Below are 26,412 nucleotides of genomic sequence, written 5' to 3' on the forward strand. Positions count from 1 at the left end.
GCTGTAAATTAATAACACGGTACTTTGCGGGTCGTAAAATAAAGTGTTAATTGTCCTTTCCTCTAAATTTGTGATCCAATCAGGTCGAAATGGGAGGCTCGCCATCAATTAAGAAAATCCAGCTCAAGGAATGTTCATACAAAAGGAAAAAACCTGGCCTGTCCAATCACATGTTTCTCTCTCTTTTGTCTTTCACAGGCACGTGCAACCAAAATGGCGTCAGCAAACACAACGCACCATGTGGTTTTACATAATCACACTGCAATGAACAATCCAACCCATATAACATCACAATATAACACAATTTTGTATCGTATGCATTAAACAAATAAAATGATATGACATTTAAAGTGTTGACATTCGTTTTTATGGCTAATTATAACATTTTTAATTATAACAAACTCACCAGGTCAAAATGAAAGCTCAAAAGTGCTCAATCCACACAATCACGCTAGATCATTGAATATCCCTGCTGAAAAAAACAGCATACCAGCAAGACCAGCATATGTTGTGTTTTGGTGCTGGTTTGCTAGTGAACACCAGCTAAACCAGCATCAAACCAGCATTAGCACCAGCTAAACCAGCAACAAACCAGCATTAGCACCAGCTAAACCAGCATTAGCACCAGCTAAACCAGCATTAGCACCAGCATCCCATGCTGGTCATACCAGCATATGTTGTGTTTTGGTGCTGGTATGCTGTGACCACCAGCTAAACCAGCATAGACCAGCATAATTCCCATGCTGGTCCATGCTGGTTTGATGCTGGTTTTTTCAGCAGGGATATGCAAGTTAAATTCTGATTTCTTCCGTTAATATGAACTTTAAAGTCGCAATGAAATTGAAATGAAAAACTATATATATTTTTTAATATTGTGGTATTATTAACAAATGACTTATCTGTGAGCTTCATTATTTTTTAAAAATTCGTGTGTGTTCATAATCTTTAATCAAAAATGCAAATCTCCTCCCCTCCTCAAAACGATCTTTCTTCACTTCCGGTCAAAAGTATGGCAGGTGGGCAGGGTCCGAGAGAAGATCGCAGCGATTAGCAATTAGCAACACGACCCAACTTCAAACGATCCAATCAGATCTCGATGGACAAATTTAAATCCAGCCCTGCCTTATTTCATCTCAAAAGCCGTTTCATTCGGATATACGTCACCACAGGGAAAACAAGGCAATCGTTACTTCCATTTCATGGCGACTTTAAACAGTTTAGGAGTCATATTTAATCAAATTAAACACTCTCGCGTTAGATCGGCTGTCTCTGTCGCTCTGCATCTCTCGTCTGAACTGAGAAGCGATCCGAAAGCAAAAAGGTGCAGAGCTTACAATTAAACACTCCGATTGGTTTACTCATTTCAGATTTATAATTCAGATTGAATTATTCACATATATTTCCTCATTTATAAAATAAATGTAGATGTATGAATAGTCTCTATTATATTTAAGCACACTTTTAAAATAATAATATTTATAATTATTTAACCAGGGTTACATTTAAGTAAAACTAAATAAGACATTAATACAAAGTAAATTTAAAAAAAGTGTACTTAAGTGTGTTAAGAAATATTGTGATGAAAGTATACTTACTATAAGTTAAAATTAATTAGATATTATTACAAAGTGCATTTTAAACATGCACTTAAGTGTGTTTATAAATATTATGATAAAAGTATACTTTCTTTAAGTTAAGCTTAATTAGACATTAATACAAAGTGCATTTTTAAAAAGTGTCCTTAAGTGTGTTAGTGAAATATTGTGATGAAAGTGTACTTACTATAGGTTAAAATTAATTAGATATTATTACAAAGTGCATTTTTAAAAGTGCACTTAAGTGTGTTTATAAATATTATGATGAAAGTGTACTTTCTTTAAGTTAAGCTTAATTAGACATTATTAAAAAGTGCATTTTTAAAAGTGCACATAAGTGTGTTTATAAATATTATAATGAAAGTGTACTTACTATAAGTTAAGCTTAAATAGACATTATTAAAAAGTGCATTTTTAAAAAGTGCACTTAAGTGTGTTAATAAATAGTGTCATTAAAGTGTATTCCATTTAAGTACAATTAAGTGGTCTTTAATTTATATTATATTATATTATCAGCAAGTGCACTTCTCAAAAAGTATACTCTTATTATTTTAAGCACACAAAAAGAATGCTTTCAATACACTTAAGCACACTAATTTTTCACAAGGGTTGTCACATCGTGTGGACGATTAACACTTGGAAAGAGGGATGTAAACAATATTTTTTCTGGAGCGATATCTCTTCAAAGAACGCGAAAACACTGTGGAACTGCAGGTAAGCACAGCAGCTTTTAAATGTGGACACTGATCATTTATTTTATCGTGACGTGACTATTAAAACATGTTATGAGATATCGCCACTGATACATTTATAAGCAGCATGCAAAAACATCTCTCTGACCCCTATAAAAAATATTTTTTTATAGTACTGATAAGACCAAAGTCTAATAATAATCGAGTGCTCGTATCGCGCTAAGATTAAATGGGAAAGCAATAGTAACATTATATAAGTATAGTTTTATTAACTTTTACCTCGCGCCAAAACAATAACAACACAAAAGACACTAAATATGAATAAGAAAACAAGTAATAGCTTGATCATGACACCAAATACTGCCGATTTGATCTCATTTTTGACCATCAAATACAGACAAGGCCAACATCAGGGGTGCGTTCCACTCCAGTTTTAGACACACACTCGCGAACTTCCCTAAGCACTTCCCCTCGGGGGAATCCCTGTCGCCATTTTGAAGTGCGTTCCACTTCGTCAAGTGGACGAGGGAAGTTTGTATGGACAGACCCTCGCTCCCTCGATTTTGACCGAGGGAGCGAGTCTGCTTCATATGTACACTTCATGCAGCTTCATATCCCACAATCCAACACGATTGTGACGTCACTTCAGCAACTCGGGCTTTGCACATGGAGGGGGCGGTCTCCACTTTCCATGTGATCAAGGGCTTAGGGCGATCCATTTGAACCCACTTCAAGTGTTCTAGCAGTAGTGGGCACTCGTACAACGTAAGCAATGACGTACATCCGAGTGAACGAGACTGAGGGAAGTTAGCGAGGGAAGTTCATAAAAAAACGAACTGGAACGCAGGGCAGAGCCAGGGAATCCCTGTCAGAGATGTAGCCCAGATAGGGCGGTGGTCAGCAGGGCGAGTGAACACTGATATCCGCTCATGCTCTGGTTCTCGTACCGAATCTTACTAAGCAAACGTTTAAACAGGCGCTATCTTTACTAATCGACTGCAGATTTAAATATAATACATATATATTCTTGACTGAACTAATCTTAAAACTACACTTTGTGACCAAGAAACGGTAATATAAAGAAACGGCTATTCCGTCCATTGAGTTCTTATGAGATTCAAAGTAGCCGAAAGTGTTACCTGTCATTCTGGCCACCCTTAAATCCGTGGCAGAAGAAAGTAGTTTCCAAACAAAGAGGCTTTTAAAATAACTCCGTTGTTGTTTTCTAGTTTTCGTTTTTTAAACGTGTGCCGTCGAACTGTTGTATAAAAGCAATACCGCTCTCGGAGTGATATACCTCTATATCATCACGGCTGTGATTGCCTCTTATTATATATATATATATATATATATATATATATATATATATATATATATATATATATATATATATATATATATATATATATATATATATATATATATATATATATATATATATATATATATATATATAAAGTCCCAGGAGAAAAAAAACCCTTGGGATATATATAAGAAGAGCTCTTTTCCAAAACGCGATAAACGCCATTTTTAAAAAAAATGAGTTTGTCATGTCATTTGGCTGTGTACTGAACCTATTCACTGCTCCATGAATGTTTTATGTCAAATAATTACATTTCCTTGTTAAAATGTAGGTACAAGATGCCATTTCTTTTCCAAAACGCGATAAGCGCCGAGCCTATTTTTAGCCTAGACCCGATTTATCCTCTCGACCAATCAGAACTCGATGAGCGTTCGACGCAATCCAATGGCGGCGCTCTGAACAGATGTTTGTTTAGGTTCATTCATTACTCAAAATGAGGATTAATGTCATGTTATGCACCTGGAGAAGGTACCCGTTTGCAAGGCGGTCTTCATCAAAGTGTTTGATATGTACAACTTTCATTTCAGAACTGGCTCGTTTAATACCGTTTTGTACGTTTGCGATAAAGTTTTTTTTCCTGTGAAGAAGCCTGCTAACGTAACATGAAAAGTACTGAATAGTTCGATAGCCTGCTGATAGACAGACTGGCGTTTGATACATTGACCAATGTCGTGCAAAAGTACAAAATGTGGGTAGTGAACAATGCAGGGACATCTGTAAAGTTTTGCTTTTTGGATTGGACATTATGAGCGCGTTGTTACATGGTATGTCATTGAGAGCAGATCGAGGGGAGCTCGCTGTGTGTGCGTGTGAGGTTAATACAACTGTGTGTAGACGAGAGAGAGAGAGAGAGAGAGAGAGAGAGGTGAAATATATCAAGCAAAAGGGGTTCCTAATGCCCTGCTAAGGAGAAAACTGAAATGGTGGACGGAGTAATAGCAAGTTAGTTATGTGTAATTCTGTTTATTTCATACTGGCTCCAATGTATATCACAATCTGAATAATTTACTTATTCATTTATAGTATGAACAGTCCCTGAGTATATGTTGCATATTCTGTTATTTTTGTTTGTTTTGTTTTTTAAAGAAAAAACATACATTTATGGAAAAAATATATGGATTTATAGCGTTTTGAAAAAAAATAAAATTAACTTTGAATTTATAATCAACAATATTGTTGTTTGATTTAATAATCATTATTCAACATGTTCAGATTGAGCAAAAAATCCATTATAACAGCATAAATTGAATATTCACAAAATGTGTGGGTCTAGGTAAAAATGTACTTTTTCTGAAAACTATTAAAATGGATTTATAGCGTTTTGGAAAAGAGCTCTTCATATATATATATATATATATATATATATATATATATATATATATATATATATATATATATATATATATATATATATACAGTCGGTATATAGGGTTTTCTTTTTTCCTCCTGGCTATAAAATGAGAGAGGTTTTATAGCCAACATTGGCTTGACTTCAGTTAACTTCACCCTCTTCTATGCGTTACATCATGAACACACTCGATTGTAAAACTTATTCATAGCCGCTGTATTTTGCTACTTATGTTGTCTGTCGATTTTTCTGTGTTTTCCCCTGCTTCTAGAGCTGATTTGATACAATTACCTATTGTGAAAAGCGCTATATAAATAAAATTGAATTGAATAGAACTAACGCTCTAGCTGTTTCCGTTGACATTGTCTTTGGGGCAATATGGGGCTCGACGTCGTTTTGATGTCCTTGCTGCTAGTGCATGCATCAAAAACTTGGCATTTCTTCTTCTGTGCACAACATTTAGTTTGACAATTACAAGCTGCACTATTAATAACTAAATTAAAAACTAAATTAATAACTTGATCCATTGTGACAGCAGTCATGTCTTCATTTTCCAAGCATGCTTCATTTTGTTTACTGTTGGTTACAATGTTACCAATACCACCGTCATTCACACGAACAACTTGATGGAAACAAAACCTAATTCGCTTTTTTTTTGTGCATTTTGAAAAGATTCGCTTCACGTTTGGATGGAAACCTAGCTAATAGCAGCCTACAGGACTGTTTGTGCTGCTCAAAATGCTGCTGCAAAAAAAACAAAAAGATGTCACGACCGGGAACATGAGATCAGGAAGTAGGACGCATGTGCAGAGTTCGAGATGAATAAATAACATTTAATAATAACCAAGAAACAAAACACTAGAATCCAACAACAGGCAGGTAAATAAACACTAAAACGTAGAACACAGGAACAGACAGGGAATCAGCGACAATCATCGGGCAAGTGCACATACAACAGGCAGGGGTATATATACAAACAGACTAACGATACACAGGTGTGATGAGGCAGGTAATTAATTAACAAGAGTCCAGGTGACGACAATCGGAACAGACACAAAACATGACACGGATTCCACCGTGACATTACCCTCCCCTTAATGAGTGGCTACCAGACACTCGAAACAAAACAAACTGGAAGTCTGGTAGGGTGGATCCAGGGGAGGGATGGAGGGCTTGGAGGCCACGACGGAGCCGGCGGAAACCAGGGCGAAACCGGAAGGGCAGGAAGCCAGGGCATGGCCGGGAGAACCGGAGTGGCCATCCCAGATACCGACTCTGAAGACTCCACCCTCCTGGGAACCGACGGGGATCTGGTCGTCCTGGGAGTCGACTCCCACCATCCCGGGGAAAGGGGCTCCTCCACGGTGGCGACCACCCCGGGGAAAAATCGAGCGTGGCGTCCGTTCTCGAGCCCCAAATCGAGCATAGTGGTGGACCTCCTAGGAACCGCCCCAGACGACTCGACCAGCAGGGGAATCACCGGAACCGATACGATCCCAAGAACCCAGCTCATGTTTCGCAGCAACCACCCCGGGGAATGAATCGGGCGTGGTGAGGGCTAACTCAAGCCCGGTCTGGAGTTCTGGGTGTTCCCTCCTTGAACCCGCTGCGTCCTTCATTGGTCGGATGATTCTGTCACGACCGGGAACATGAGATCAGGAAGTAGGACGCATGTGCAGAGTTTGAGATGAATAATTAACATTTAATAATAACCAAGAAACAAAACACTAGAATCAAACAACAGGCAGGTAAATAAACACAGGAACACTAAAACGTAGAACACAGGAACAGACAGGGAATCAGCGACAATCATCGGGCAAGTGCACATACAACAGGCAGGGGTATATATACAAACAGACTAACGATACACAGGTGTGATGAGGCAGGTAATTAATTAATTAACGGATTCCACCGTGACAAAAGAGTTTATTTACAGTTCTTCAACAAAGTTTACAAAGTGTGGAAAAAACTAACCAAAGAGTTTCGATATTTTTTTCTATTTAAAACTTGACTCTTCTGTAGTTACATTGTGAACTATGAGAGACAGAAAATTAAAAGTTGCAATTTTCTACAGCGATATTGCTAGGAACTATACTCTCATTCTGGCATAATAATCAAGGACTTGTAACATGGCTGCAGCAGGCGTATTGATATTACGCACTGCCCGAAAATATTCCCATTGGTTACTTTCAATAGCAGGGGATTGTTTTCAGGCACTGCGTAACATCATTTTTAATATCAACTTTTAATTTTCACTCCAGAAGAGTCAAGTTTTAAATAGGAAAAATATCGAAACTCTTTGGTTATTTTTAAAGTGATGCAAATGGTCTAATCAGATTCAATGAATTATGCTAAGCTATGCTAAAAATGGTACAACCAGACCTGGAGATCAGCTGAATGGATTCCAAAATGGTAAAAATCAAATGTTGAGTGGATGTCACTTTAACTTAATTTAATCATGTAGAAAAAAGGGTCCATGAAAAAAGAATTGCATAACTGTTTTTTAACAGGTGCAGAATGAATAGTTTTTTGACAAGGGTTATGGGAAGGTATATGGCTGTGCTTACTTGCTGCACAGAAATACACTGCACTGTCCTCAGCAGATATATGTTGGATGTGTAGAAATGCATCATTTGTTGCATGTCCTGTGATATTGAAACGTACATTGAATTTGCTTTCAACAGTAGGTGTTTCAAACTGCAGCATCCCTATAAGCTCCAAAAACCCATTATTGCTCTTCTGTTGGTACCAGTACATGTATGGATAGCTGCTGTCACCATGGCGACAAGAAAGTTTTGCCTTTTTTTGTTCCACTGTTAGGAGAAGATGATCAGGAGACTGCTGTATGACAGGAGATGAGATGACACAAACTACAAAAAAAAGTGAGAAGGAGAACATAAGAAAATAAACTGACAAACTCAAATTGCTTTGCATTGAATATACTTGCCTGTAAACAAGAAAGCAGTGACTATGGTTAAACCGATTGGTGTGTTCATGCTTATTAAAGGGTGAAAATAAGATACAATAACAAAATTAAATTCAGTACATTTGTTGCCCCTAATTAACTGTTGTTTTTCAACGGTTATAATCGGTTACAGATATGTCTTATCTTTATAAACTTAATGGGAAGCGAAGACTGTTGTTCACCTCATTTGACTTTGTGCCAACCCAGGTGCAGATGTGTCATAAAAAGGGAGGGCTTTGTAAGCACAAGGTTGCAGAAGCCAGGAAGTGATGTTGATGAGTGTCTGATGGCAAGAGACTTGAAATGATACTACTATGTAATATGATAAACATTTTTTTATGATGATTACTCTGTACAGTGAGCTATGTGAAGGACATGTGTTTTAGCTGAACATAAACAAGTCTTGCTACACTGTTTAACTGAAAGCACAGATATACACATTAGTGTCCTCTGAAGTAATCTTGGAAATCTGCAATATGCCTATTGTGAATCCCCATAAATATGAAAATGTTCATTATTATTTACAGGGTTAAATGTTGTCATGTGAAGGTGTCCAAGAAGTTTCAAGGTTGAATGTTACATTTTTTGTTGGTACCAGTAAAGGTTATAAAAATAAAATCCAGTACTGTTGTTATGGTGCAGCTGATGGTCACATTGTGTTCCACACTTGTGATTATTGCAGCAGGTTGAATAATAAATGTGTAATAGCAAAGAGCAGTCTGGGGAGTGCAGATGGAAAATAGCTTTTGCTAACTCTGTTACAAAACAAGTAACACATTATCTTACTATAAAATAATCTTTTTTTTAAGAACTATTCATCAATATCTTTATGATTCATTTTACAAATCCTGATGTTACCTTTGGACCAGAAGAGCACAATGTAGACGATAAAGAGTTTTGAGGTGAGCATCATAATTCTTGCCTTAAAAACGTAAAAAAATAAGAAACTTTAAAAAAAGGTTTATAGTAAAACGGCAAGAGAAAGCACTTGACATGTTCTTATCTGTAAGTGCATGATTGAGTAAGCCCCACCCTAAGGGGTTTGAATATAACAGTGCAAATACAGAGATACAGAAAGAATAAAAAAAATCTACAATGGCATAAATTTTGGGGAAAGGTAAGGAGATGCAAATGCCAACATCAGCACTTTTTTTAAACAGGTGCAAAGATATATGTTTTTTGTCAAGGGTTACGAGGAACTGTATGACTGTGCATACTTGCTGCACAGAAATACACTGCACTGTCCTCAGTAGATATGCTGGATATGAGTAGAAATGCATCTTTTGTAGCATGTCCTGTGATTTCAAACCTTGGTTTGAAATTGTTTTCATGTGTAGCTGCTCCTTACTGAAGCATTCCAATAAGCTCTAAAGAACCACCATTGGTTTTCTGCTGATACCAGTACATGTACTGATAGCTGCTGTCACCATGTCGGCACGTAATATTAGCTTTTTTCTCCGTTACTGTCAGTAAAAGATGCTCAGGAGACTGACGTATTTGAGGGGAAGAAATTACACTACCTGCAAGATGGTGAGTAGCACATAAATGTACAGCATGGAAACCAAAAACTAAGAATGCTTTGCAAGATACTTACGTGTTAACTAGAAAACAGTGATAATTGTGAAAATATTTGCTCTCATTATACTTATTAATATTCAACCAAAGCAACAGAAAAAATACTAAATGCTTAGAATTAGATTGAAATGTGCATCGATTGCCTTCGAAATGCGTCTGCTTATTCCTTCTGCAGTCAAGACGTTACAGCTATTACTGTACTTATCGTCATAATGCTGAGGTTGGAGAAAAAGAGAGACAATTGGTACCTTATTGTTTACCAACCCACCTTCAGATGCGTTAGATAATGAGGGAGGGGTTGAGCACGAGAACATGCTTTCAATAGATCGCCACACCCCCGCGCTATTGACAAGTAAAAGAGCTGAGACGATCCATATGCATAGCTCATGCCCCACAGACAAGGGACAGTCAATCCCTGATCCAGTCTTTGCATTCAGTGCTGTAAATCTGTGATGTTTTACACAAGTGCAGCAGACATGACGTGTGTCTCACTGCAAGTTCTTTCCAGACACGAGTGATTCCTATGTGCTTCTGTCAAACAGTATGACGTGACGGCCACATGCATCCACAAACACACGAGGCATCATATTTGACCTGCTTTGTGCCATTCTTATAAATGACGTGATTTCAAACTGGACATCTAAAACCTTGTTTATTCACGTCTATCTCTGCACAGTAAGTTCATTACACACACTATCACACCGCTGGCCAGACATTCCTTTGAAACATTCCTGAAACCAATGCAGTGCTCTAGCTCACTAAAAAACTGTGCCGCACAAGTGCACTTTCACTTATCCTTATCCTCAAAGGGGGTGGGGGATGGGTTGCTGTCCAAATCTCTGCGAGGTGCACGCTCTTTCTCCTCATCCTCAAGAGGTTCCCTGACTCCAGTTGAATATTCACCTTCCTGAACTCTGACAGCCGTGATAGAACTGGCCTTAGGGTGTGTTTGGGCCACACTCCTGTACACTCCTGTCTCCTGTTTTGTGGCCGTCTGCATTGCTGCCTGGCCGGCTCCTTTGTGGCGTTCTGCCTGGCCGGCTGCACCGTGGCTTCCTGACAGGCCGGCTCCTCCGTGGCTTTCTGACAAGCCGGCTCCTCTGTGGCTTGCTGACAGGGCGGCTCCTCTGTGGCTTCCTGCTCTGCCAGCTCCTTCATGGCTTCCTGCTCTGCTGGTTCCTTCCTGGCTGCCGGTGCGGACGGCACCTCTCTGACTCTTGGTGCCTTGTGCATCGTCCTGGAGGCTTCCTGACCTGTCGTGTCCTGTCTGTCCTCCCAGCCTCCAGGACGTGGGTATATTGAGTTGGTTTATCCTGTCGTCCTTGTTTTCATCATTTATGAAATCCAAGAACTTTCTTCGTGAGAAACCCTTTGCGTTAAAAATTTATGGCATATTGACCCACTCTTAATATGTGACAAGCAAGGTTATTATAGTTTTGCATTTTTCATTAGTTTTTATTTTTATTTCGTTTTGACTTTTTGTTTTCAAATTCAGTTTAGTTTTAATTCGTTTTTAAAGTGGGTTTGCTAGTTTAGTTTAGTTTTTATTTTTTGAAATTGCTTATTAGTTTTTAGTGTTAGTTTAAGTCTTTTTCATAATTTGGGTTATTTGTCAGGGGCAAGAATTAAAAAAGGTCAGAAAAAGAATTGTGCAATAATAACTCAACAAAAACGTTTTAAAAAGTATTCATTCAAAAATAAAACCAGTACATAAAATGTACATATGGGCACAAATATGTAAACAGTCTCAACACTCCACAGTAAGTCCAAAATGTGATGTGTGCCAGTAAAAAACTTAAAGAGCCAACAGACTAAAGAAGACATACATGAACCGCATGTATGCAACCCATTTTTGAGCCACAAGAAGGCATTTCTGTCAGATTGTCAGGGAGCTCAATGTGAGAAAAGAAAATGACAAATAACCAGAGGTGGAAAGAGTAGCCAAAAACTTTACTCAAGTAAAAGTACAAGTAACTAAATAAATAAATACACAAGTAGCGAGTTACTAGTTAATTTTGAGACAAAAAAATATACATACATACATACATGCACACACAGTATACAGTGCACACCATAAGTATCAGGACATTAAAGACAAAAGTTTGCTGGAAAGACCAGAAATTGGTAAGATGAATATCAGTGTGTCAGAAGGACAGAAGTCACATTTTAATAACCTTTGATTATGTTTCAACATAAACATGCTTTAACAACAAAGAAAAACAGCCTTTAATGCTGACTTTTATGTTGTACCCAAACGCAAAACTCAAAAGAAATGGACCGGGAACATTTAATTCATTAGACAAGCATTGTAACAATAATACTAAGAATGTGGATATTTTGTTGTTGTTTGCTTGCTAAGTTGTTAGCACTTTTAGAACACTGATAGCAAATCATTACCAGAAGAAATACATAAACAAACTTCCAAATTAGTAAATCTGAGGTTTAACAACTGATATAATGTAATAAATCTACCTGTTAATGCAACAAACTTTAGACAGAAACTGTCGTCTTCGCTCTCCAGGCAGAGAGTGCAAACAGAGATGATGCGGAGCGGGAGGGAAAACACAAAGTGGATTTGCGGAATCAGTGGATCTTTAGCAATCTTTAGGATCACAACCTTTGCGTGAAAAATTTCGTACACACGTTTCCAGCTCCGCTTTGTGCGTGAGGCTAGTGACAGAGCTCAGATTGGGAATGTTTTTTACTCTGCCCGGGCATTATTATTTTTGTAATAATGCAGGTTAAAATACGGGAGATTTACGGGAAAATACTAATACGGGAGGACGTCGGGAAAGAAGGGTAAAATACGGGACTTTCCCAGCCAAAACTGGATACTTGACAGGTATGTACAGTAGGCCTATATGTATGTGTAAAATTGCAAAATACACAAACAGTACAGATTAAAGAATACTTTAGACAAGCACAGAATAGACAAGCATTTCTATGAAATTAACTCTAGTCTTAATGTTGATGTATACAGCTTATAGTTGAAATATCAGACAAGTAAACCCACAAAGTTTTGCATTTAGTTATGCATATTAAGTTAACTCAGAGAATCTCCTAAAATGGTCATCGACAGTTTACACTTACATGAAATACAAACTGATTTTAGACAAAACTCATGTTTTCTTATGTTGTGAATCTCATGTCACGTGTGTGTGTTGTGAGAAGCACTTACATCATACAGTACAGTATACAGTAAATCAGGCGCCAATCATAGATGGACTTTCTTCATTCAGTCACGTGTAGAGTGCTTCTGGAGGTTGCGCGCGTTTAAATGTTTCTGACGACGAACAGGTCGCGCAAAGCTTTGCTTTTAGTTAAAAGATTAGTCAATTCATATTCATGTAATCCAACAATCTTTATGTTCTGCGTGTTTATAGACACGAGCAAAACCGCATCAGACGATTCAGTTTTTGCAGCGATCTAAACAATTCATTTAAACTGATTCGCGAACCAATTCAAACAGTTTGACCGGTTTGCTTTGTAAAGAATCGACTCAAAAGACTCATTTACTTGCAACACCCTGTAAGGAATCAACTTAAATGAGTCATTAATTCGCAAATGTGTGTGTGTGATGCGTGAGTGAGAGATGCATGGAAAGGATTTTGAAGCTTAACGTAATTTGCTCTATGAAAGACATTGACAAAGACGAAAACTAAGGACATTTAATCTATAATTTTATTTTAGTTAGTTTTGCCAGACACACATTACAGTTTTAGTTATCGTTTTTTTGTAATGCCTTGTTTTTATTTTTATTTCAGTTAACAACAATGTTTTTTCCCACCTGGTTTTAGTTTTTTCGTTCATTTTCGTTAACGATTATAACCTTTGTGACAAGATGGAAGTGAGAATGTGTTGGCTTCTAAGGCCCAACTCCTGGGTGGCCTCCCTTGGCATCATTTACAAGAACCGAGATGTATGCTTAGGATTTTGTTTGTCTTATTAAAATAGATAATCTTGAATCTTATCTAGGAAATGCACAAATAGAATAAATCACTTTTGTGAACAATTAAGAGCAGTAAAGTGTTATACTGGTTTGGATTGACAATAGTTAATAAACAGTAATATGTCACTTAAATCATCTGTGCCCTCTACTTGATAAGTCCATTATTTTTCATTTAAACAGGTGCACAGTACACGGTTTTATGTCAAGGGTTCTAGGGAAGGGTAAAGCTGTGCAAACTAGCTGCGCAAAAATACAATGCACTGTCCCCATGAGATATGCTGGATATAAGTAGAAATGCATTCTGTGTTGCATGTCCTGTGATGTTAAACCGTGATCTGAATTTTTCCTCATGAGAATCTGCCCTATATGTAAGCATTCCAATAAGCTCTAAAGAACCACCATTGCTCTTTTGCTGGTACCAATACATGTATGGATAGCTGCTGTCACCATGATGACAAGAAATATTTGCCAATTTTTCTTCCACTGTCAGTAGAAGGTGTTCAGGAGACTGCCTTATAATAAGAGAAGAGACAAAACAAACTACAAAAAGATGAGGAGTACACATTAATACAATACATGTAATCTGAAGAATCTGAATTGCTTTTCAACATGGATACTTACCTGTAAACCATAAAATGCAGACAATAGTTAAAACGATTACTCTTATCATGTTTAATAATGTTAAATTAAAGAAACTGAAGAGTGCTTTGGTTGCCTTTCTAAATGTTTGTTTTTTATGCAGTCATAAGCGCTTATAGCTATCATTTATCTATATGAAATGGAAGGCAGAGACTGTTGTTCACCCAATTTTACTAGGTTGCCAAACCAGAAAAAAGGTTTGTCACATGGTGAGGGAGTGGTTATTGAGTGTATGGCTAAATTCTCGTTTAAGTCTTCTTGTGGTCTAGCAGGCAACCAGACTTCGATGTCTGTCTCAGTTACTTACTGTATCTTTCACATGATGAGTGTTAAAATTTAATAGTGGCCAGAGCCTCTTCCATAAGGCAATAAGGAAATGGTTTCTCTCTGAGAGCTCACCTGTATGCACGCTATTATGTTTATCTGTTTGCGTTCACGTTTGCGTATATTATTAATTTGACTTGCATTCATCTGTGATTATGCATCTGTGAAAATTAATTTGTGATCATTCTCTGTACATTAAGCCTATTTTTTGCTCACCTATTGACTGTGTGAACTATTATTGCTGCAGAGTATTTTTGCTCAACTATTGACTGTGAACTTTTATTGCCGCAAAGCATTTTGGAACTGTTTTATTACTCTGGGTCTAATGTGGTGGTATTTTGTGGTAATTTTAATATTATTATTATTATTCTAACTTCTGATGGAAAATCAATGTTGAAGCCTTTTTGAAAATACATTAAGTTTAAAGCTCTATGTTTCTTCTAATGGAAAATCAATGTTGAAGCCTTTTTGAAAATATATTGAGTTTAAAGGTCTATGTGTCTTGGATTGAATGGGTTGTGTTCTATTTAGGAATGATTAATACTGGTGTTATTGCATTAGTAAAATCCTTTCTCATAAAGTTAGGGGGTTTTATGGAAGACTACACAGATGTTACAGAAAAGTGGCACCCCAGATTATTAACTTGTGAGTAGGATATGCACTCAAAGCAACACTTCATCATTCAAAATGACTAAAATCCAACATCCCATCCAACAAACAAAATGGCTGCCTCTTCAAGCAAGTCTTGCCCTGAAATGGAGGGAGTTCAAAACCAAACACCTACTCAGTCATTTACAGAGGATCTTATTGACATGATATCCTCATAACAGGATGGAACTTCAACTCTTCCTAGTACATTGGAAGGATTTCAGGCTCTTTCATCTCAATATACTCTGCTGGATTTAACAGGAAGTTAAATTCCTGTTATCTCCTTTATCTCAGCCCTCATTAGGAGCATCTGGATTCACGGACACTCTGACATGTCAACAATTGATTGCAATGACCAGAACACAATATCAGAATTTAGGAGAGGTGGAAAGATAAAATATTGTACTCAAGTAAAGGTAAAGTTACTTTAATAATATTTTACTTAAGTAAAAGTAAAGTTACTGGTCTAAAAATCAAGTAAAAGTTAAAAGTAAGTCATTTTAACTTTACTCAGAGTAAAAGTTACTTTTTTTACAGCGGGGAAAGGTGGAGGATTCTATTATAGTTAAAAAATGACAAGGGAACATAAATCGTATTGTTTTTAAACGTAGAAACATCTTTACAATTAAAGTGCAATAACATAAAGTTAATAAAATAATAAGCTTTTTTAAACTAAGAAACATTTATAGAATTGTTTAATGATTTTTACATGTTTTACTTTTGAAGGTGGTCAACACTTAGTAAATACAATCACTATAGTAAGGTTGTAATTGATGTATTTCTGGTAACATACATTATTTTATCAAACTATATATAGTTTAAATGAGCATATAATGAGATGAGTGCCATGGCTTTATACTTTTGACACGTTTATTGTCTTCTAACTTCCCTGACCTGGGTACCTGTCAGACCTTTATTCTTCTCTCTCTCTCTCTCTCATGGCCGCATTCTCGAGGACGTTCTGAAGTTGTGTTTGATTTGACGCGAAGCAGCTAGACCTTGGAAGATAATGTGCATGGTATTAAAACGCGTCGTGCAAATGAGCGGTAAAAACCCGGTCTGCAATTTCGTACTGAAGAGCATGAATCCTACCTTTCATAGGAATTAAACACTTCCCGTCAGTGGAAAGTGGTCGCTTAAATATGACCAGGGGTTTCTTTCATAAGATTTGAAGTAAGGAGGGTCTGCATTAGCGCGCGCCTGTCTCGTCCGTCTCCATGGTTCTTTTTGCGCATTCCCCCGCCCATCAGTCATCCGTTGCGCATCTTTTCACCTTTTTTTACTCAGTAACGGATTTGATTTGAAATGTAGCGAAGTACAATACTTTAAAAAAACAAACTTAAGTAAAACTAAAAGTACAGATTTTAAAAACTACTCAAAAAAGTAAAAGTACACAAAAAACTACTCAATTACAGTAACGTGAGTAAATGTAATTCGTTACTTTCCACCTCTGGAATTTAGAAGACATGTTGTTCACTGAAACCGGAGAGCTGAAACATACTGTTGATACTTGTACTTTGAATGTGGATACTGCATCTGCGAAACAAACCACAGAAATAAAACAATTTATGAGTGATCAGTTTGAGTATTTCAGGAAGGAGTTTAATAACATGCTGCATTGGCGACTAAAGAATCATCATGTAGAGGTATTGAAGGATTTCAATGCTGTTATGGAACCAATGGCTAATCCTCTGGGGCTCATACAAAAGGCCACTGATCAATGTACTCAACAAATGAACACCTTTATTACTCAGATAAACTCAAACAGTGATTTACAGGATGAAATTCATTAGTGCACTCAACAATTTCATCAACTAGCTTCGAACATTGAAGCTCTCAAGTCATCACAACAGAGTTCAGTGAAGGCAAATGCTTCGGTGCAAACAATTACATCACCATCCCCTTCTACTGTGGTGGAAACTCCAGTAGTGAATACCAGATTACAGCGACTTCATTCAACACTTCAATATGGACTGTGTGATTTTGAGCTGAATCCCACAACTGAATCAATTTCCATCGCCGAAGGTAAAAGGAAGTTTTTTTGGGTATTTTAAAGCCCATTAAAATCCAGTTTCCCTGCTTTTGTCGAATAGAAGACTGTGGTGATCCTTTGATCTTCATAGAGAAATGTTATGATTTCATGGCTCTCCATCCCCTTTTAGATGAAGAATTGATAGCTACCCTCAGGAATGTTCCAGTGACGGCTGGTGACTTCTTTTTTTGAAGCGCACGATGCGAAGTTCGTCACAACATGTAAGTAGCTTGTCATGTGTATGGTTCTTAATTTCAAAATATGTGTTCTGCGCTTTGAGAGATCATGTGTGCATCATGTGTCATGCCAAAATAAGTGCCTGCTGCCTTGAACTTAAACTTGAAAAGAGACGCTCGCGTATGCCAGATACTCGCATAATCACATGCGTAATCAGAGTTTACTGTTAAGGGAGTGTCTTACGTGTATTTAGGGAACGTGAGCGTCTCTTTTATCATAAACAGTTTTGATGTGTGTGCAGCAGGCACTTATTTTGACAAAACACGGGATGCACACAGGATTTCTCCACACGCATGACACATATTTTGGAAAAGGGAACCACACACGTGACAATCTGAACACTTATTTTGAATTAGTGCATCCTCGGAAGAGCAGTCACGACCCGCCACTGGAATGTTCTCCAAGGAACAGCTAGAGACTGGTAGGATGTTGCTCGACTTGAGACTACCACTTGGCAGAAGTTTGAGTCCAAGTTTCTGGCTGCATTCTTATCAGAAGATTATGAGGATGAATTAGCCGAGAGAGTAAGCACATGTCACAGGCCGGGGCGGACCCAAAGATAGCTGAACAAGGTCACGCCCCTTCCTAGTTTCCACCTCGAGGAGGTTCCCAAGACCACCCCAATGACCAGACAGACAAGTATACTAATATTAAAATGACACTTTATTAAATATTTAAAAGGAAAGGGGGAAGGGCAATCTAAAAACAACTCTTCTTCTGGCCTCCAGGACCACTTCCAGTGCAGCAGGGGCTAGGACTCCTTCCCCAGAGGGACCCTGCTATCCGTGGCGCCCTCCGTTTCTCCTGGAGGCAAAACGGGAAAGTCTAATTAGTGCTGCGTTTGAAGTTTTCGTCGATACCTACTCCTGTCACCGGTCTAAGATATTTGTGTCCTTCTCTGCCCCTTGAGGTTCCTGGCGTCCCCTTCGGGCCGTGCCGGAGGAACCAGATGGATGAAGTCCACAGGCAAGGTGATCCAGACAGGGGTAAAGAGGTTTGTCTCACTGGGACCTTTGTGCTCCTCTTCGTAGCGTGCTGGGGACAGAGGTAAGTTACACCACACAGGTAAAGTATTTTCAACAAGGGCAAGAGGGTCAACACTCTGGGATTCCTACGTTCTCCTTCACAGCGGGCTAGAAGACAAAGGTAAGCTGCACCAGACAGGTGAGGTTTTACACACAAAGGTAAGAGGCTTACTGCACTGGGTCTTGTACGTTCCTCTTCACAGCGGGCTGGCAGACAAAGGTAAGCTGCACCACACAGGTAAGGTATTTCACGCACAGGCAAGAGGCTTTATACACTGAGTCTTTTACGCTCCTCTTCACAGCCGCCTAAAAGGCAGAGGTAAGTTGCACCACACAGGTAAGATATTTCACACACAGGTGAGGGGCTCAATACACTGGGTCTTTTACGCTCCTCTTCACAGCGGCTTAAGAGGCAGAGGTAAGTTGCAGCACACAGGTAAGGTATTTCACACACAGGTAAGAGGCTTAATACACTGGGTCTTTTATGCTCCTCTTCACAGCGGCCTAAAAGGCAGAGGTAAGTTACACCACACAGGTAAGATATTGCACACAAAGGTAAGAGAGTTAATACACTGGGTCTTTTATGCTCCTCTTCACAGCGGCCTAAAAGGCAGAGGTAAGTTGCACCACACAGGTAAGGTATTTCACACACAGGTAAGAGGCTTAATACACTGGGTCTTTTATGCTCCTCTTCACATCGGCCTAAAAGGCAGAGGTAAGTTACCCCACACAGGTAAGGTATTGCACGGAATTTCACGGAAAAATTAGCACAAAATTCCGTGACTATCCCACGGAACTTTGTGAGATCATGTTGGGTATTTCACACACAGGTAAGAGGCTTAATACACTGGGTCTTTTATGCTCCTCTTCACAGCGGCCTAAAAGGCAGAGGTAAGTTACCCCACACAGGTAAGGTATTGCACACAACGGTAAGAGAGTTAATACACTGGGTCTTGTACGTTCCTCTTCACAGCGGCCTAAAAGGCAGAGGTAAGTTGCACCACACAGGTAAGGTATTGCACACAACGGTAAGAGAGTTAATACACTGGGTCTTGTACGTTCCTCTTCACAGCGGCCTAAAAGGCAGAGGTAAGTTGCACCACACAGGTAAGGTATTGCACACAACGGTAAGAGGGTTAATACACTGTGTCTTGTACGTTCCTTTTCACAGCGAGCTAGAAGACAGAGGTAAGCTGCATCACACAGATAAGGTAATAAATGGTCGTCTTACCCAACACGTGTCCCGGGGGCAGCGGATCCACAAGGCGCCGGCTACACACAAGGGGGCGCCGGGTATGATGCGTACGGCCTGAACGCTTCCCTAGTTCCTTCCCCTCCACTCTGGTCCTGGGGGTACTGACTGGGGCGAACTCTCGACGAGGCTCCGTTCAGGGATGATGGATGCGTGTGCACTTGCACTACGGGATGACCACCAGCGCCACACAGCAGGTGTCGTGCGTTTCTTTTACTCACACGGCCGCCCGCTAGGATTCCCTACTGCCCACGCTCGGGATGAGTGTAGATCACGGCTGACGCACCGGAGGTCCCACCTTACAGATTGGTTCTCCTTCTACTGGGGCGACCACAACGCGCTGGTGTCCTCCCAAGGATACTCCTGGACTGAGGGCGGCACCTGGTTCTACCAACACAGCACACACAGCAATTCTTAGTGCACACACCCACAAAGTAAAGTCTAGACTCACCCACAGCAATTTTCACACGTTACGGGACCCCAAACAGGTGCCCGGCTCGACCAAGGTCCCTGAGAGGGGATTCGTTGGGTACAATTTCCGCACCAAAAAAAAAGGAGAGGATGGTAGTAGTGACGGCGGGACCTCTTCGTCGTATGAACTGCACCTCGCTCGGCTCGCCCACCCTGTACTCGTCCGGTGGGGCCGGTTGCTCGGTCAAGGAAACTTCCAAACCTAATTTAGACACACAAGCTGGCAGCAAACATACTGCATACAACTGATGACAGTGGTACTCACGTGAAAGCGGGAGCTAGAACTCCGGGCAGAGATCTCCCACTCGCCTAGATGTTAGTTCCCGGCTCACCTACGTTTTCTCTCCCCGTAGGGCCGCAATAAAGCACCACGCTCACAACCCGCTTCGGGTATACCTCATTGCAAACACTAGCAGAGTTGTATGCGGTACTCACGTGCCCAGCTCTTCACAGATACTCTGTAACTCCCTCGCTGTTGACTCGATCCTGTTACGTCAGTGTAATAATCACACTTCAACCAGTCACCTCTCTTCTCTTTCCTTCTGTCACGCCCAGGGGCTGGCTATGCTTTGACTAAAGCCACGCCCCTTCTCAACTTCCACCTGGAGGAGGTCCCCAAAGCCAACCCAATGACCAGACAACAACGAGAGCAGGTAAAATCTAAAACAATCTTTATTCATTAAATATTTAAAAAGAATGGGGGATTGGGGAAAGGGCAATTTAAAACTAATGTTCCTCTGACTCTTCCCTCCAGGGGGTCTGTAGTGCTGGATCAGGCAGGGGCAAGGGGCAGCGGAGATGTAAACTCCCGTAAGCCGGGGAAAAGGGAACGTCAGGCTCCGACCTGGTCCCTGCTAGCCGTGGCGCCCTCCTTCTTCTTCCTGGAGGCAGAATAAATATTCGTATGACTGGTGAATGGACTCCTCACTGCTTGCGTACCTTTCTCCGTTCGTTTCCTCTGGTGTTCACTTCCTCTCTTTCTCTCTCCACAGACCGCAGCTGGGACACAAGGCACAGTTAGTTCAACTTGGTTCTCTCACCTCTTCGCTGCATACAGCCTACGGTAAATATGAGGTTTGCTCCGTTCGTTTTCCTGGCAGTCACTTTCTCTCTTTCTCTCTCCACAGACAGCAGCTGGGACACAAGGCACAGTCAGTTCAACTTGGTTATCTCACCTTTTCGCTGCATACAATCTAGAGTAAGTATGAGGTTTGCTCCGTTCGTTTTCCTGGCATTCACTTTCTCTCTTTCTCTCTCCACAGACAGCAGCTGGGACACAAGACACAGTTAATTCAATTTGGCTCTCTCACCTCTTCGCTGCATACAGCCTACGGTAGGTATGAGGTTTGTTCGGTTCGTTTTCTCTGGCGTTCACTTTCTCTCTTTCTCTTTCCACAGACAGCAGCTGGGACACAAGACACAGTTAATTCAACTTGGCTCTCTCACCTCTTCGCTGCATACAGCCTATGGTACGTATGAGGCTTGTTCGGTTCGTTTTCTCTGGCGTTCACTTTCTCTCTTTCTCTCTCCACAGACAGCAGCTGGGACACAAGACACAGTTAATTTCACTTGACTCTCTCACCTCTTCGCTGCATACAGCCTACGGTAAGTATGAGGTTTGTTCGGTTCGTTTTCTCTGGCGTTCACTTTCTCGCTTTCTCTCTCCACAGACAACAGCTGAATGCGGTGCCCTCCTGTTCGAATTTAAATCACAGACCTGGGGTTATTTAGTTGCATAAGGTAAGCACAGCGGACTTACGAGACATGCAGTTGAGTCAGGTGGGATATGCAGTTTTCCATGTAACGCCGGGGGGGGACCCTCTCGACGAGCGTGTTGGTCGCAGAGGGGTGTACTCGTCGCACCGTCACACCAAGGCCGAGCGCTGCCCTCTCACGTCACCGTTAGGCGATCTTCCACCGGACAGGGGCGCCCTTTTGTAGGGACCTCGGGACGGCCGAGATTTCCTACACCACGTTCTCTGCAACAGTAAGTATTTCGTAGGATCAAAATATTCCACAATAGCATTCCCTAGTTGTACTCACGTATCCACTAGTTTCCCAGCTCTTCGCCGCCGCTCGTTGCAACCCCCCAAATGCCTCCACAGGACTCGTTTCAGGGCACCACTCCGTCACTCGTAGCTAGAAGCACACTCACACGTACAGTATAATGGTGTTCCACCAGGGCCGACAGCCTCTTCGTTCTCCCAGACAAAATGTATGAAGGCGGGGGTTTGTCTGACAAGACACACACAGCAATACACAGCAGAATACACAGCACCACGCTATAGTGAAAGTTTCCACAGCACAAAAGACTCACCCACCAAATCGTGTACACACAAAGGACGCCCGTCTTCGCCCACTTTGCCCGAGTCCGATCGGCGATGGTGGTCTCTTCACTGTGGCTGGCTTCGACCAAAGAATCTCCTCGGCTCACCCACCACGCTTCCCTAGGGGTAGGGCCGCTCTCCTTTTCCCGGAGGGGTTTACTAGAAGACAGGTCAGTAAATACACAGTGGCTGTACAACAATATAGTTACTCACTCGTCAATTTAAAGTGTTCCTCTCCCTCCTTTTCTCCGTTCCCTTCGACCAGCAACATCAATACTGCAACAGTACGTCTCCACAGTTAGTACTCACACAACTCCGTTTCTTCTCCTCTTAATGTGTCTTCAATTTCGTTGTTTACGTTCGTCTTTCAACCTTTAAGGTTTGCACTTACTTCTAAAGTCTGTTCAACTTGAGAGAGAGAATCCGACCGCCGCCAGTAGCGCGTCGAGTGAACTTACACAATGCCAACAATCGCAACACCCAGCAGTCACAAAAAGCACCCCAACTGTGATTAAAGTTGATCTTAAATACCGTTTGGTTCGGCGTATCCTCCAATCGCCGACCGCTGTCCTTAACTAGACACAGCTGTACTCAATTTGCCGATTTTCCTCCTCGCGGCGCTACCGGAAGTTCCGGTGTTCTCTCCTTCCGGTCCGGGTGGCAAACACTTCCGGGCGGAACCAAAACTTCCCAATTTTTGGTTCCGCCCCTAAAGATCGTCACCTTGTGACACTTCCAGTTACACCATCAACAGCTCCCACTTCCTTCCCTAAGGGAACAGTGTAAAGCACGTACACGGCTCTGCACGAGAAGGGTCTAGCTGCGGCTTGGGTGTTCCCGTAATGACACAAGAACGCCCTCAGGGCGTTCCTGGTAGCGTTTCATCGACCAATCGCGAAGAGTTTCGCGAGCCCCGGTACAGTAGGTGGCGGTATATGGCGAGTGGATGCTGACAATTCAAAGCTTTCCCAGAAGAAGGAAAAGGAGCAGCCTTCCCTTATGTCGCCGTCAGTCCGTGTGAAGTTTTGAATGGATTTGATTGTGACTGCAGACGAAAGACCGGCGGCGATGTCACGGCGAGTGCATGAAGAATCGTTTACCGGCGGCGACGCGACGACGGCGCATGTTCGAAATTTATATAAAAATGTACGTATACTAAGTACGTCTGAACTATGTACGTTGCCTTATAACACGCCTGATACATAGGTCGCCACTAAGCAAGTGCCATCCAAACGTCATCGCCAAATAACTGTGTGGTTAAAACGAGTTTTACTGTTACAGACCGAACTGATTGAACTTCATTTCCAGCAACAAAAGGACACTAATGCAAGGTGGACAATAATCAGAGGGTGAGTGACCTACTGAATGTAAATTAACTTTCATGTCTTTAACTTTTTTGTGCAGTTTAAGGCATCAGAACTGGTTTGAAAGTTAGCAGATTTGCTAATATAGTTAAAGCCACTACATATTAGCTTCTGATAGCTTTTTGTGTGATCACAACTGTGTTGATCCTTTATTCTAGACTCTAGAGGAACATCAGTGTAAGTTTAACAAATCAGCTGTCTTTAGTATTAAAGTTAATTTTAACATTATTTTTTGTTTTTATTAATATAGACTAATCAAAATAATTTAACTCGGGCAGTTATTGATCTGCTAACTACTGTGGTAGATTTAGTCTGTAATCATTCAATGTGTTGTATTTATGTACTAACTATACAGTCTTCCTCTTTGGCCCAGTTTACCATCACGAGAAAAATGTTAAAGTTTTTTCATGACTGGTGTACACCTTTCATGTGTTTCAAATATTTATCCTTAACAGTGATTGTTTTCTCTGTTTATTAATTCAGTGAAGTGGAGGGATTTAACAGAGTGTTTACTAGTTCACCTGCCCATTAAGTCTTAATTAACTTTGCTTTCTGTCCTCAAAGGGAGTTGTGAACCTGAGGCCAAGGCTTGAGCCCAAATCCCCTGTAACAGAACTGCAGAGAGGAAGAAAAAACTGTGAAGGAGAAGATGGAAAGGAGCTAGGCTTGGAGGCACAGACTGTTGCTTTTATTATGTTCTTGATGATTGACAGGCCTAAATGATTAGGCTTTTCAAGAACCATATAAACAAACAATTGAGAAAAGAGGGGGATAATCTTAACAATCAAAGGTTTAAATATTTAACCTCTTAAGACCAGAGCTTTGGTTTCATTTTAATTTCAGATTTCTATGGAAATTAAAAAGAACCAATTAATATAATATCCAAATATTTTTCTTTGAACTTGAAGCAGTGTAATTGTCCACATTTGTGTACAACATGTTCCAGTTACACAGAAGTAATTATTATGGTGCAAACAACAAAAAACATCTAGGTCTTAGGAGGTTAAAGGTCAGTTGAAGACATATGTCAACAACTTTATTTATTGAGATGATACTAAGTTTTTAATTATATTCAGACAGTACACAATAACAGCAACATGAACATTAATTAACAGTAATAATATTATATATTATGATAGTGTTTCTTTCATGCATGTGTGTTCGGATGCATAGATTGGCTACAGTATGTGTGTCCTAATGATTCACAGTTGTAAGTGAACTTTGTGGCATGTTAAAACTTATTGGACAGCAGTATATGTCCCGTCTTCTTAAAGCAGTATTTACAATTTTAAGAGGTCATTAAGCTTTTTTAATTTAAAAGTTACAACTTAATGAATAAAATAGTAAATTAATATGTTGTAATTTGTATTTGATAGGGTTGATGAAATGCATTTGTATTTTGTATCAAAATACTTTAGTGTTTTGTATTTTTAAAATACTGTATAATACGTTGTACAATAGTTTGCCTTCTGAGAAGTTTGCCTAGCCCTAGACCGGAAAATGTATTCATGTGAAAGGTGGTGGTCAATGTTAGAAACGTGCAGGCTGCTGCGAGCAAATGATTAAATAGTTAGAAAGCTGCTATGAATACAGGTGCCATCAGTTGTCTTCTTATGAATTACTTTTTTGTCAGTGTTGCTAATGCAATGTAGGCCCTTCAGTTCGTACCCGGTTGCATATGTCAGATTTTTTCATGAATCAGAGCCAATGTAAAGGTGAAGCAAAAGATCAAATAGCCCAACTCAGGTTTGGAAAGAAATGTCATGCTCCCCTCTAAAACTATTTTTAGTATTTTTTTAAAAATACAAAAATGCAGTAGTTCATTTTGATACATGTTGTGGCTGCTGTATTTTGTAGTTTATTTTGATACACTTGAAACTAAGGTATTTGGTATTCCGGTTAAAATAAATTTTTAATGTATCTTTGCCCAACTCTGATATTTATGTAATTGTAATTCACAAAACTGCATACTGTTTATAACTTCATTGGAACAGGAGCTGCAAAATTAGTTGTATTGACAATCTCATGTAGTTTAAGCTATATACGGCTACCTGCTGCTGCAACACACATTTTGGAAAACATTGTAAAGCATATGGCTAAAAGGAGCAGTGTATAATAAATGTTGCCTGTGTATAATAGCTTACTCTTCTGTAGTAATAAAATGGTGTAATTATACAATTTTTATGTTCTCCTGGTAGCTCATCATACATGGTCTGGCTGTGCAAGCAGGAAGCTGAGCAGATTTACTTCACGAGCCAGTTAACTCTACAGCAGTTTAATCCATATAGCAGCTGATGAATTAAGTTTTTTTGTGAGTAAGGGTTGGGGTTTGTTGTGATGTTATTATTTTGCACCACAATGAACAACAAAATGTGTTATTTTTCTTTATTTCAGAAATTCCCAAGAAAAAGTACAAATTATTTATATCAATGTCTATAAAAATATCAAAAGTTAACAATGGCATGTTTAAAAAATATGTATGTGTGTGTATGTGTGTATTTATACTAGATTGTAATTATTTAACTTACGTGTTGACTTTAAAACATATTGACCACCATACTGTTGGTTTTAAACTATTAAAGATGATTGTGCAACATACAGCTCTG

General features: G+C 39.8%; 1 long non-coding RNA gene across 1 annotated transcript; it reads left to right on the forward strand.

Moving 5' to 3' along the window:
- Window positions 1-23,425: 23,425 nt before the first annotated feature.
- LOC135778211 (uncharacterized) lies at window positions 23,426-26,127 on the forward strand. Its single transcript, XR_010544439.2, has 3 exons — window positions 23,426-23,588; window positions 23,724-23,791; window positions 24,371-26,127. It is a non-coding gene; the product is annotated as an uncharacterized lncRNA (long non-coding RNA).
- The last annotated feature ends 285 nt before the right edge of the window (window positions 26,128-26,412 follow it).

Source organism: Paramisgurnus dabryanus, chromosome 17 (genome assembly GCF_030506205.2).
Source record: "Paramisgurnus dabryanus chromosome 17, PD_genome_1.1, whole genome shotgun sequence".
NCBI classification, from domain to species: Eukaryota; Metazoa; Chordata; class Actinopteri; order Cypriniformes; family Cobitidae; genus Paramisgurnus; species Paramisgurnus dabryanus.